General features: G+C 34.3%; 1 protein-coding gene across 10 annotated transcripts in view; it reads right to left on the bottom strand.

The window, feature by feature from the left end:
* The window catches only part of LOC126753329 (dnaJ protein homolog 1), a 59689-nt gene extending 47486 nt beyond the window's left edge, over positions 1-12203 (bottom strand). For 2 of the 10 annotated variants that reach the window (XM_050464693.1, XM_050464684.1), the window contains exons 1-2: positions 11137-11254; positions 10019-10336 (exon numbers count right to left, since the gene is read on the bottom strand). The gene's annotated coding sequence lies outside the window, so the exon portion shown is untranslated. The other 8 variants (XM_050464687.1, XM_050464692.1, XM_050464686.1 and 5 more) reach the window with 8 other exon arrangements.
* Positions 12204-13385: the final 1182 nt, after the last annotated feature.

Below are 13385 nucleotides of genomic sequence, written 5' to 3'. Positions count from 1 at the left end.
TTGCGTAGTAGAGTAATATTTTATATTACTAATTCATTTTTTTATTTATTTTTTTTGTTTTCATAATATTTACCCACTTTTCCTTTGAATCAGACACGCACGAGTTCGTGTCAAACAATCTTTAGATCGTTTATTTATTAGATTTAGCTCATGAAAAAATTAATTTTTAAATAAAAAATTCATATTTAGTCAGAGAAATTTTAAGCATTAGAGGTTAGAGCAATTTTTTTCTTCTCGCGAAATATAAAATACGATTAGGTCTATAATTATATTCGTGCGGTTTACCAAGCGCCATCTCTTGATTATTATTCCATTGTTCCAATATTCCGAACATGCGTTGGAACAGTGGCTTTGTGAGCTTTCTCAATGCATGTACATATGTATTTAATTTCAAGCGTAAGCAACAGTATTTTTTTTACTCAAATACGTCGAACTTTGTGCCTGGAGAAGTGTTTTTACGAGGAATTCTTCTTCATGACTTTAATATGAAGAAAACCTCAACCGAAAGTCATGGTTTTTCAGTGGAAGTGTATGGTGAGCATGCTCCAGCAAAGCAATAGTGCTAAATGTGGTTTGGAAGACGAAGAACGTCCAGGGCGGCTAAAAAAGTTTGATAAGGAATAGAAAGCGTTACTCGATAAAGATCATTGCTAAACTCAAAAACAGCTCACAAAATCTTTGGGAGCTATTCAAGCAGCCATTTCAAAACATTTAAAAACTACCGAATACGAGTACATTTTAAAGCAAGATAGATGGAAGCCATCTGAATTAAAGACCAAGAGACGTTGAAAAACGATTATGCATGTCAAAATGGCTATTTTAACGCTACAAAAAGAAGAAACTTTGGCATCGGATTGTGGCTGGTAATGAAAAACGCAACCATTACGACAAACCTAAATGCAAAAAATCATATTGAAAACCTGATCAATCAACCCAATCATATCAACGCCAAGATAGTTCTCCATATTTGTTGGTATCCCTGCAAAGATAATACGGCTCTGTAAACTGACCTTAAACAACACCAAAAATTCCTGACGGAGCGGAAGGACCACTCCGACCCGTTCGATACCAAGCGAGATTTCAGCCCAGGAGACTCACTTTCTTCAATATATTGCTGGAGAATATAATACGTGCCAAGCTAAATAAAGAAGGTACAATCTTCTATAAGTCATTGAACTCAACAACAACGCCTTCAGTTCTGCTTTCTCCAAACTGATAAGGAAGTGAAGCGTATATTCTGGTTGTGGACGTGGACTAAACGGAGTATCTCATGTCATCAAACAAATAGTCACCGCATTCGAGACTTGGCTCAAACGTCACTGTTGACAGTCATAACTTTGATAGACTCGTAGATAATTTCGTATTAACACCAGCAACAATTTCAGCGTTGAAATCCGACGCAGAATCATTTTTCCACTTTGGAATGAGTAGGCAATTGGAAAGTAAAGTCCTCTCTCGACGAACAAAGACCAAACTCTACAAGTCCCTCATTATTCTCATCCTGCTGTATGGTGCAAAGGCATGGACAATAATATCAGCTGATGAGTCGGCCTTAGGTGTGTTCCAGAGAAAGGTTTTGCGGAAGTTGTGTGGTCATTTGCGTATTGGCAACGGCGAATACCGGAGCTGTAAAAAATATTCGGGGACATTGACATTCGAATCAAGGGACAACGGCTGCACTGGCTAGGTCATGCCGTCCATATGGATGAAAACAATCCAGCTCTGAAAATATTCGACGCAGTACCCGCAGTTAGAAGCAAAGGAAGAGGAAGGTCTCCACTCTGTTGGTGAGATCAGGTGAAGAAAACCTGGCTGCACTTGGTATTTCGAATTGGCGGCAAATTTCGAAAAGAAGGAACGACTGGCGCGCTGCTGTCAACTCGGCTATAACCACTTAAGCGGTGTCTACATTAGCAAAGAAGAAGATTGCCGAAAAAACCCGGAATTTGTGACTAGATACGAAACAAAAATTTTTCATCATGACAGCGCTCGGCCTTATGTTTCAAAACCGGTTAACTATTCGACAGCGGTTGTGAAGTTTTGCCTCACCCACCTCATAGCTCAGACTTCGCCCCTTTTGACTATCATTTGTTACGGTCGAGGCGGAATGCCCTCATTGGATTACGATTGATTCATTGTTGACTAACAAAAGGGCGTAGTTCTTTTGGAATGAAATCCACAAATTTTCAGAGAGAGGGGAAAATGTTATAGCTTCAGATGTTCAGTTATTGTTGATAAAAAATAGTCTATAAAAACTCCAACATAATAACCCTTTTTTAACGCACGTTTTTTAGTCATTTCCGCATTTTAATTATTGCTTCGAAAAGAATAGCACAAATTTGGATACATCTGTGCAAAGATATACAAACAAACACATCTAAAATGTTTATAAATATTTATGTACTATTATTTTCGAAAAGCTCTCGATCTCTTAATTATTCTATTTTGCATACTGAAAATTTCCTAAATCAGCGTAGACAAACATATTTATGTATATTCACACAGATTTGAGTAATTTCGCTTTTTTTCTTCACTACTCACATGCATGTTTTCCTTAAACGCTCTCACTTTTCGTGCTTATTCTACAACACGCTCAACGAATTTCGAAAAAATCTATATCGATGAATACGTAGGTGTCTCTTACGCATTTTTGACACCGTAACACCTACACACACGCGAGAGTACAACAATATACAAGATTATAAATTTCGGTTCTTTCAGCTTTAGAGTGTTGGAGCACACCGAAACCATTCAGCGCTCTTTGCTTTGCTATAGCCTGCAAGTTAGACTTTCCTACAGGTGAGATGGCAGGCGAGTAAATATTTATTACAAGTTCACGCTTGCCACCCTTTCGCAACCTTTCACTGGTGTCGATGTGAAAGCAACTTGCAGCTACGCCAGAAAGCCTACAAGATCTGCAAGAAAGCAATAAGATCGCTCCACTCATGCTCATACAAAAATATAGAGAGACCCATGACTCGATTCTTGAACTCGTGCGCATTTTCATTTCTCTATCTTCTCGCTGTGGCACAAATACATGCATACATTGCATACACATACATGGTATGTATAATATACATATGTAAATATGTGTGTATGTTTTTCAATGTGATCGCAAACCGAAAAAAGCGCTCTGCCCGCCAGCGAGTAATACAAGTATGTGTCATAATTTAAAAATAAGCAAATACTATTCATACATACTTACATGCATACATTTACATACAGTAGTGTGATTTCATATAAACAAGTCGGAAAAAAATAGTTTGCGTAGCATAGCTAAAAATTAAGCAAATATTTGTAATTCTTTCAGTTTCACTTTGTATTTTTATGAATTTTTCTTGTTGTTGTTTAAACTTTGCCGTTGTGTGGGCGTTTCTTCATTCAACAACTCACAAATTCTTACATTGCCTCACTTTTTCTTCACCACTTAGCACTCACTAAAACAACAGTAGGCACATGCTTCCGCGCACGCACACAAACAAACACACATTTAAAGATTTTAGAAAAATACTGAAGTAAAGTGTTGTCAAATTCCTCTACTCATTATTTCCAATACTCCAGTGCCGAAAATGCACAAACAGCACACCGCTCTCACTAAGGTGATTGGCGTATGTATGTATGTGTGTGTGTTTGGTTGTATATGTTTATGTATGTGTTGATAAATAGTCAAGGCGGCGAAACGGCACTTAGTTGTTGATCTTGCAAATCGTGCTCAATGGCTTTTTACCGCTCCGTGTCGGAGTACAATGTGCCAAGCAAAAACCAAAAAAAAAAACAGAAACGCTCAAAATTATTGGAGGCCAACAATCTTTTTGTTTTTTTTTTGTTGTTTTTATCATTTGAATATGGCGTTTTATTTTTTACCCTGCCTTTTTAAGATTTATTTAGACAAGACAAGCGGTTTTGCTTTAATTTATTTATAAACCTTTCATGGCAACATGCCTACATACATACATGCAGACATATGGAAATATGTGAATGTATGAATATTTGTATTGAAAAAATATTGAAATAGTGGAAGATCAGTGATGTACTTAGGTACAACAACCTTTAGAATTCTTAAATATATGTAAATGCGTAGAATGAAGTCTTTTTCAAAGTTCAATATTTTCATCCTAAATGATGACTACTCCTCTTGGACTTAGCAACTGAACTCCATCTGTTATCGCAAGGGACCAAATTGGTCTGTGCGTGGCTTATTGGCCTAACAGATTTATCCAACCTAACATAAAATTGCTAGCTCAAAAAAACTTAAAAAATATTTAAGAATCGTGTCTTCCTGGCTATGCACTACATTTTGTATAAATTCTCCAAAAAATCACATTCTAAAATTTTACATATGTATGTCCAAAGATGAAATGTAATGACATAAGCCTTAATCAATGAAACTTTGTAACAGATTAGAGCCGACATTTTCCCCAACATTTTCTCGGCTCTGTCGTCTTTAGGATACAGAGTTGAAACTCTATCAAAGCTAAATTAAAAATTTTCTCTTCACTAACAATCGACTGATCTCTAAGCAACTCAAAATATAATTTTTCCAGTTCTAAGAGGCCGGAGTCAATTATTGTCACACTTTTTTGGCATTTCCGGATTCTCGTTAACTTCTGTATGATGAAGAAGATGATGATGAGCCGTGTGGCCGATCACTTGACTTATTTATGTCCCATTGCTAAAACTTAGTTAACTGCATAAAGTGTAAGAATAAAAGCCCACTTTACCAATCTCCTCCTATTCTACTCTCACAATATCGAACTTTTATGGTAGCAACGTCTTAAGACGATACCAAAGCCAAGGCTGCTAAAAGTTAAATCACCAAAAAAGTTAACCTCGTTTGATATTGTTAATAAAATCGTTGGATTAATATATGATGATCGCAGAATAAGAATTCCTAAAGTGGGTAGACACCATAAAACCATGAATAAAATCGAGCTAGCTCAAAACATACGGCAGTGATCGAATATATAGTACATATTTTTTTTGAAAAAGTAATTTATACCAAAGGAACTGATTGACCAAGAAAACTTGGTCATAACTAGCACTATTATAAAAAATAAGACTTCTGACCCTACAACAGGGGCTTAGGACAGAATTTTTTAAAAGAAACGCAACACCAGTCAAAAAAAATATTAGTCTACGGCACGACTTCTTCTTCTACTTTGCTGTAGTAGACACCGCTTACACGGTTATAGGCGAGTTAACAACAGCGCGCCTGTTGTTTCTTCTTTTCACAATGTGACGCCAATTAGAGATTCCAAGCGAAGCCAGGTTCTTCTCCACCTGATCTCTCCAAAGGAGTGGAGGTCTTCCTCCGCTTCTTCGGCGGATACTGCGTCGAATATTTTCAGAGCTGGAGTGTTCTCGTCCATTTGGACATCATGACCTAGCCAGCGTTCTGTATTTTAATTCGCTGAATTACATACATATATCAATGTCGTTCCATTGAATGCGGTATTCGCCGTGATCATTGCGCAAAGGACCATAAATCTTCCGCTAAACCTTTCTCTCAAAAACTCGTAACATCGACTCATCAGATGTTGTCATTGTCCTTGTCTCTGCGCCATAAAGCAGAACAGGAATAATGAGTGACATCTACAGTTTGGTTTTTGTTCGTCGAGAGAGGACTTTACTTCTCAATCACCTACTCGGTTCGAAGTAGCACCTGTTGGTAAGAGTTCAATGGCGGGACTATATGAAATAAAATCAAGATCTAATGGAAGCTTATTTCGAGATAGAGATAGAGATAATTTTTCGCATAATTTTTCGCATATTTTCGATAAAGAGCCTGAGGTTAGGGATTACATGACGTTAGTGTGTGCGAATAGTAATCAATACTGGAAAAATAAATTTTATTACTAATAAGCCCACAATTGGTCAAAATATAAGAAATGTAAATATCAAGAAACAAGAGAGCAATCAAAACTTTCATGAATAGGTTCGTAATCTGGACACTTGAAACCAACGAAATTTGTTAAGATAGCCAGAGCAATAAAAAAGGTATATTTTTTTGCAGAGCTACATATGTAATATAATTCCTCTATTAATATGCATGTATTTATCCCTGTCCGATACTATTTATTCCTCTTTAATATGGTCTCATCCAATTTGGATTTACTACGTACCTTAATTCTTTCACGAAAGACTAATATATCATGGCAAATTACCGACATCAGTTATGGATACCCTTACCAGTTTCTTTTTTTTTTGAATTTCAGCTGTCAAAAATCTGCTTGGTTTATTGTCGTTCGCAAAAATTTTTTTCTCGCGTATATTTACCGAATTATGTGTGTAGGTACACATACCATACATACATACAAACATATGTATATACAAATGCTTATGTGGGTAAATCTTGATATATTATTTTGGGTTTACCGCATTTTCTCATACCAAATGCTAGCATTGTTGTTATTTTTAACATTTATTGTTGTCCATATATTTTTTATGGAATATTTTAATTGTTGTCGCTGCATCGGCGAAATATAAATGTTTGAACAATTTCGTACAACACCTTCGCCGGTCACTCAAATTCAATGAGTTTTTTGGCATGAGTTCGGTTTGTCGATGTCAAGGCCCCCACATGCATGCAAACAAACATATGTATGTACAAATGTGCGGGTGTAGAATTTAACAATTGGACAGACATACTATATACATATGTACATATGTCAATATTCACATATTTGTCTTTAAGTCTACATATAATAGGCATTTATAAGCGCCTATTAAAATATATATCCAATCTTGTGTTGTTGCTGTTTTTGACTTACAAAATTGTATTTATTATTTTTCAATTATAATTGGAATTATATTTTCGCAAAAACAAAAACAAAAACATTCATCAAATTAATATTTATTGCCACGCGAAATTTGTTCTTAAATGGTCTGTATAATCTTCATAAACGTAGACGAGAAAATAATGAATTCTCAGAAAATACAAAAGTACACGAGGTGTGGTTCCAAAACAAGCATAACGAAGTATTATTTCGTTTTTTGGTAAACAATTGTGTAGAAATCATGGTTTTTAGTGATTTATTCATTTTCTATAAAAAAGTTTTTCATACAAGATTTTGGTGTTGAGCGGTCAGTTTGTATTGCTGTATTGGTTTGCATCGGCGGTTCGGACAAATGAGCAGCTTCTTCGGGAAAAAGAGACGTGTGCAAAATTTCAGATTGATATCTCAAAAACTGTGCGACTAATACGCGTATATACAAACAGACAAACTGGCATACAGCCTGACATGGCTAAATCGACTCATGTATAGATACATATATAGAACATGTATTTTATAGGGTCTCCAACGTTTCTTTTTGGGTGTTAGAGACTTTATGACAAACTTAAAACCTTGTGCGAGCTATAAAAATAAAAAAGTGTCAAGAAGATTGTAGTGCTGAAACTCTATGACACATGAAAATATCAGTTCTGTAATGTGGACCAAAAGAGGACAAACTAAACGGTTTCAAGGCATTTTTCTCATTCTAGAGTTAAAACGTCTGCCTAAAGGTAATATTTCCAGTTAAAAAATATATATTTTCTTTTCTCCGACTGCTACACTTCAATGACGACCGATGCTCCTCGCAAAGAAGAAGCGGATTTTTACTGCTCTTTTATTTAATTCATCTGTTAAGAACTACGAAAAAAGTGCCGGTGATGAGTACAAAGAGTTAGAAGTTGAAGGCGATCAATGAAAGAATCAATAAAGAACATAAAGCTAATTTTCTTGATAAGAATTCTGAATTATTTCACAAATATATTGGTAGATGAATAGAAAGTTCCGATCAGGAAACACTTCAGAACGCCTTTAATGTTTTCCTAGAGCCTTTCACTCCTAGAGCGGATAAAAAAAAACATTCGCCCTTACCCTTCTCTCTTTGTGAGAGTATTCTAATCGAAACGGAAACGAAAGAGAAAGAAAGTATTTTCCAAATAAAAAAGACAGTTGAGTTTATTTCGGTTAAAATTTCTACATATCGAGCACCCAAACTAACTGTAAACTTTTTCCTGAGTTCATGGTACTTATACAAATAGTATAGATCGCAATTGCATACAAGTAAAGAATTCTCAACCGAAATAAACATTTATCGACCAAAATGAGAGAAAAATTGCAACATTATTTCTTTTTTCATGTATTCCATGTTTCAAACTTGCACAATAATTAATCTTTTCGTGTTTTTTATAATCATTTATTCGATGTTTCAAAATTTCACACCCTGTTTACAACATCAAGGTGCTTATTTGAAAAATAACAGAACTAACACAACAACTTAAGGCAAATCTATAACTAGTCAACAACAACAACATATCTACCTACACACGTATGTATGAATGTATGTACACTTACACTCATACATATAAACATAAAAGATATTCCAAATTCGAAAAGCAAAAACAAAAACGAGAGCAAATCAACCAATCGCATGCAAAGCAGCAACAACAATCACACCAACGAAATAAATAAAATGTACAAAAAAAATAAGAAGAAGAAACTCAAAAATAAGCAAAAGTGCTAAAAATAAAATTTATTTAAAGAAATGAAACCATGAAAATTTTCGAAAAACCGAAAAATGAGTGGAAAACTTTTGCTAGGCAAACAAAAAGCAACGAAGAAAACTTGTGGAAGAGGAAATTACTATTGGAAAGCGATATATAAAGACATAATTAGAGATATTAAGATACAATTTTAAGGGAAAAAATTTTTAGGTTAAATTAAATTCAATAGAAAAGGTGAAAATAAAAAAAATTTTGAAAATTGTAATAACTCATGCCTACAATAGACTTTATAAGTATTAGGAATATTTTAAGAAATATGTTGGATATATTCTAAGTATATGATAGCAAAGATATCTCGCTTTAGTTCAGACCCATTATATAAGTTATATAGGCCTTTTTGGAGGACCGGGAACAGGTCGCTGATGAAGACCGTGCAGGGAGACCCGCGACTTCGACAAACACCGACAATGTGACTCGTGTGCACAAGGTTTTTAAACTAAGACCATCGACTAAATATTCGTTTAATTGCCCAGATGTTAAATTAATCAAAGTCAGGGTCAATCGGGTCCGACAAGATATCGCAGCCAATTGGAAGTTGCACCACGACACCGCCAGGGCTCACACCGCAGCTACCTAACCAAGGCAGGCATCTCAATGCTTCCGCAGTCGCCCTACAGCCCAGATGTGGCCCCCCAAACTTTTTTCTTTCCTTGCCTGAAAAGGCGGATGAAAGGCAAACATTTTGAGACGACAGAAGGGATCCAAGCAGCGTGCACCTTGGCTTTCAAGGCTATTCTTTAGAATGTCTTCCGTGACTCCTTTAATGCTTGAAAATCGCACTGCCAGCGCTGCATCGACGCGGAAGGAGCTTATTTTGAAAGTTTTTAAAGAATTGTAACGATTGGTTCAATTTTCGTTGTTACTTTTTTTAAATCGAATCAGTCTTATTACTTTCGGGACAAACCCTCTATAGCAGGTATTAAGCTAAGAGATAGCAAGAAAAACACTAGAAAAGAAGTCGGGACTACATAACCGAAACATAACCAGATTATTATCCGTCCATGACCTTTCAATCAAACTCGACATCTCGAAAAGAAAGCTATAGCTACGAATTCGGAGGTTCTCCAGGAGATCGCCTACGGAAACAAAAATTAATCACCGATTATTAAAGTACATTAAAATCTGCCTCTTCAAAAAAATTCACGAAAAAAACGCGTTCTTTTCCGACTTACAAGTGGTTATGACCCCTTAAAGCTTTTAAGCAATTGAAGACATATGTAAAAGATTTTCTAGCAGAATTGAGCTGAGATTTGTTCACCATTTTTGCAGTTAAACTGAGCTCGCTTGCTGTTTACTGCTTAGCGATTTTCTGAACTTTACTGCTTTCCAACTCATTTGCTTTAGCGCTAACATTATAAACATTGTTTTTGTTTCTACTTATGATTATTATGATTTTTTGTTTTTCTTTCTACTTATAATTGGTTGTTTTTGTTTGTTTTAAACATATTCCGACTCGTTGCTTTATACCTTATTTGTATATTTTTCCGTAGCACGTTCAACACCGGTAGATAATTTTCTGCAAAATCGTTTACGCTGCTGCTGCTGCTTGCGTTCGATTTGGTTGTTGTTGTTGTTATTATTGTTGCTATTTGTGTTGTATGTGTTGAGTGCAATTGCTAGAAGCTTAATTGTTAATTTGTTGTTTTATTTTTAAGCTTCACTGGTTTTTAGTTGTTATTGTTGTTGCTGGCGCGTCGATGACACTTTTTGTATATTAATTATAAATATGTATATTTTATAATTACTTTTATGAAATATTATAAACTATTAAGTTATAGCTGCACGCTGCTTAGGTGAAAATTAAAAAAAATATTTATACATATGTTTACGGGAAAAAATTAAAAAAAAAATAAATATTTTAAAAAAATTAAAAAAAAAAATATTTTTTAAAGTTAAAAAAAAGTGAAATTATTAGTTTTTTATTATTTTTTTATGATTTTAATTAAAAAAAATTGTATGGAGGAAAAATTAAAAAAAAAAGATGAAAAAAAAATTTTTGAAAAATAAAAAATATATGTATGTACGTATTTTTTAAAATTACAAAAAAAGTGAAATTATAAGTTTTTTTTAATTTGTTTTTTATGATTTTAATTAAAAAAATTGTATGCACTTAAATTAGCACTTGGTTCACTTAAATAAAATTATATATGCATATGTATGTATGTATAATTTTTTTTAATATTTTTAAAAGTTTAATTTAAAAAAATTAAATATTAAGTATTTTTTAATTTTTTTTTTGCATGCACTGGGTTCACTGAAATAAATTTTTTAGGTTTGCAGAGTCCAAATTAATATTTTTTTTAATATGTTGAGTAATCGTGAAAAATATCATTTGTTTAAAAAATTATTATTTAATATTTTTTTTTACTTTTTAATTTTTTAATAATTTTTTTCCACACTTCACGTTCTTCCATATAAAATACGTTATGTTTTATTTATCGTTTATTTTATTTAACTTCTTCGCTACCATTTCACTATTGTTTTACTAATTAACGAATATTGTGGATTGTCTTCTTCGCACACGCACACACTGTGTGTTCCTCACTAATTAACTCACTCGCTCGATTAGCGTTCGTTTCACTCACAGGTTTATACAAAAGCGCCAACGGACGACTGAAAATCTGACCGGAACAACTACAAGTATGTAGCTAGCTAGCCAGCCAACCAACCAACCGACAGATACAAAGATAGATCAGATACTATTCGTAATTTGCTTGAGATTTTCTGATTTTGCCATTTCAGCTTTTAGCTGATGTGCGGTGCGCGCCTCTTCGCCGCCTGTGGGCTTTTTTCACCAACCTATTCTTTTTCTCATAATTATTGCTGTGTTATTTTGTTTTTGTTTTCGAACTTTTCAGACTTTTTTGCGACCAATTTTGACCACATATGGCAGATCGTTGCGTTCAGTTTGAGCGCTGAGAGCGCAAAAGCGATTGTTGTGACGATTATTAACAAAAACAAAAAGCACAAAAGCGAAAATAAATAAATCGCACACAAGCTCGAAGGCTCAAACTTTTTTTTATCAAAAAATTAATGTTGTGATATTTTTATATAAATTTACGCCTTTAATTATTATTTAACACAAACTTTAGCACTTCTTTTTGAACCACAGGTGGACTTTAATATATTTTTCACAAATATATGCATATATATTTTAAATATACTTTATAAATATTGTAAATATCACTATTTTCCCGTTGACACCGCAGACAGCTCTAATGACCAATTGATCCGCGGTGAGAACATGTTCGAGGGACCACTCAGCTGTATTTAGCTAGACACTAACATGCATACACACATATGCACTGTATATATATACATACATATATGTACATATGTATGCATGTATGTATGTAGAAATCTTTTTTTCACACAAATGTAGTTTTAAGCACACTATGAACACAAAAGCACGATCCAAAAACAAAAACTAGAAAAATAAATTCGCTCTCGCGAAAATGACGTAAAATGTCAAAAAATAAATAAATAAATAAACCACGTCCAACAAGTATTTGCCAACGTAGTATGTGTGCGTGTTTGTCTGTATTTTGGGTTGGGTTAGCACGAGTAGCGGCTGCTTAGAGCGCCGCGAACTTCACACGATCGTGTCGGTGCAGAACAAACCTGTTTGTGGGTTGCGCGTACGCGTCTTTAGCCAACAGCAGCTGATTCGGTACTAAGAAGAAAGCTTCGGCTTTTCTTATTTAACCATGTTTGTTAAGCTAAAGCTTGGCGAAGCAACAAAGCAATAATATTTTTAAGCAATTACAATGAAAAATTTTAGTTTTATTTATTTCTTAAATAATAATTTTTTTTTTTGTTTTTTATGAGGTAATGACCAAAAGTGCGTCACGCTTGTTGTTGTTGCTCCAGTTGAGATAGAATTTAGTGAGCTTTTACTCGTTTCATGCGCTATGTACTTAGGACGCGTTCGCATATGAATAAAGTGGTGAGATTTCTAAAGAATACAGAATTTAATATTACTTTAGGCAGAAGAGTATATTAGCAACACGAGTTCCACTATGACTGACTTGGTCTCGACGAAGCAAAGAATATTGTATAACTTGCACGACTAATGTCTAACGAATTTTTCAACCTGAAACGGTCACTTTAGTAGAAAAAGTAGTGACAAGTGGAGCATGACAAGTGTGCGCGCCTAAAATCACACTATTTTCTTTGGTAAAGGCATGAAAGTAGCCTTCATCGCTCATAAGAAGTGTAGAATTCTCAAGGAATGAGTTCGAGAAAATCGACTGTAAATTTTGTCTCGTGAAATATAATAAAATGAGCCTCATTAGTTCTACCAATTAAAAATGATCGAAAATTGGTCGAAATTGAATATGAAATTCGAGTTTATGAATGTGATATTGCGAAACAGCTCTTCTAACTTCACAAAATACAAAAAATGTATTTACGTTCTCTGTATTCCTGAGAAAATACGTTGAGCTTCTTATCGATCGGGTTAGAAAACCAAAGCTTGGTTCAGGACATCGATACGACTTCTTATGAAATAATGGAATATGGAAGCACATTAATGGATTATAAGGACATATATTATTATTGTTCTAGCGATAATTTCAACCATATGTATATGATCATATTTGACCCGGACTGATAAAAAAATTTACATACTTCAACTAACAGTGTGTTCTGTAAACGAACTATTTTCAACGGATTGGACCTGAGGAAAATTGATGTTAGATGAGTGAGTTTACATGTAAAAAAGTGTTTTATGTCTCACGGCGCCTCATTTAATGCCAGTTTAATATGTCGGGATCGATACTAAATAAGTTCTCAGGAGCAAATATGGAGGTTTTACTCGAAACTCTATGAAATA

This window comes from Bactrocera neohumeralis, chromosome 3 (genome assembly GCF_024586455.1).
Source record: "Bactrocera neohumeralis isolate Rockhampton chromosome 3, APGP_CSIRO_Bneo_wtdbg2-racon-allhic-juicebox.fasta_v2, whole genome shotgun sequence".
Taxonomy (NCBI): Eukaryota; Metazoa; Arthropoda; class Insecta; order Diptera; family Tephritidae; genus Bactrocera; species Bactrocera neohumeralis.
Note: the sequence above shows the minus strand (reverse complement) of the source record. Positions and strands in the feature narration are given on the sequence as shown.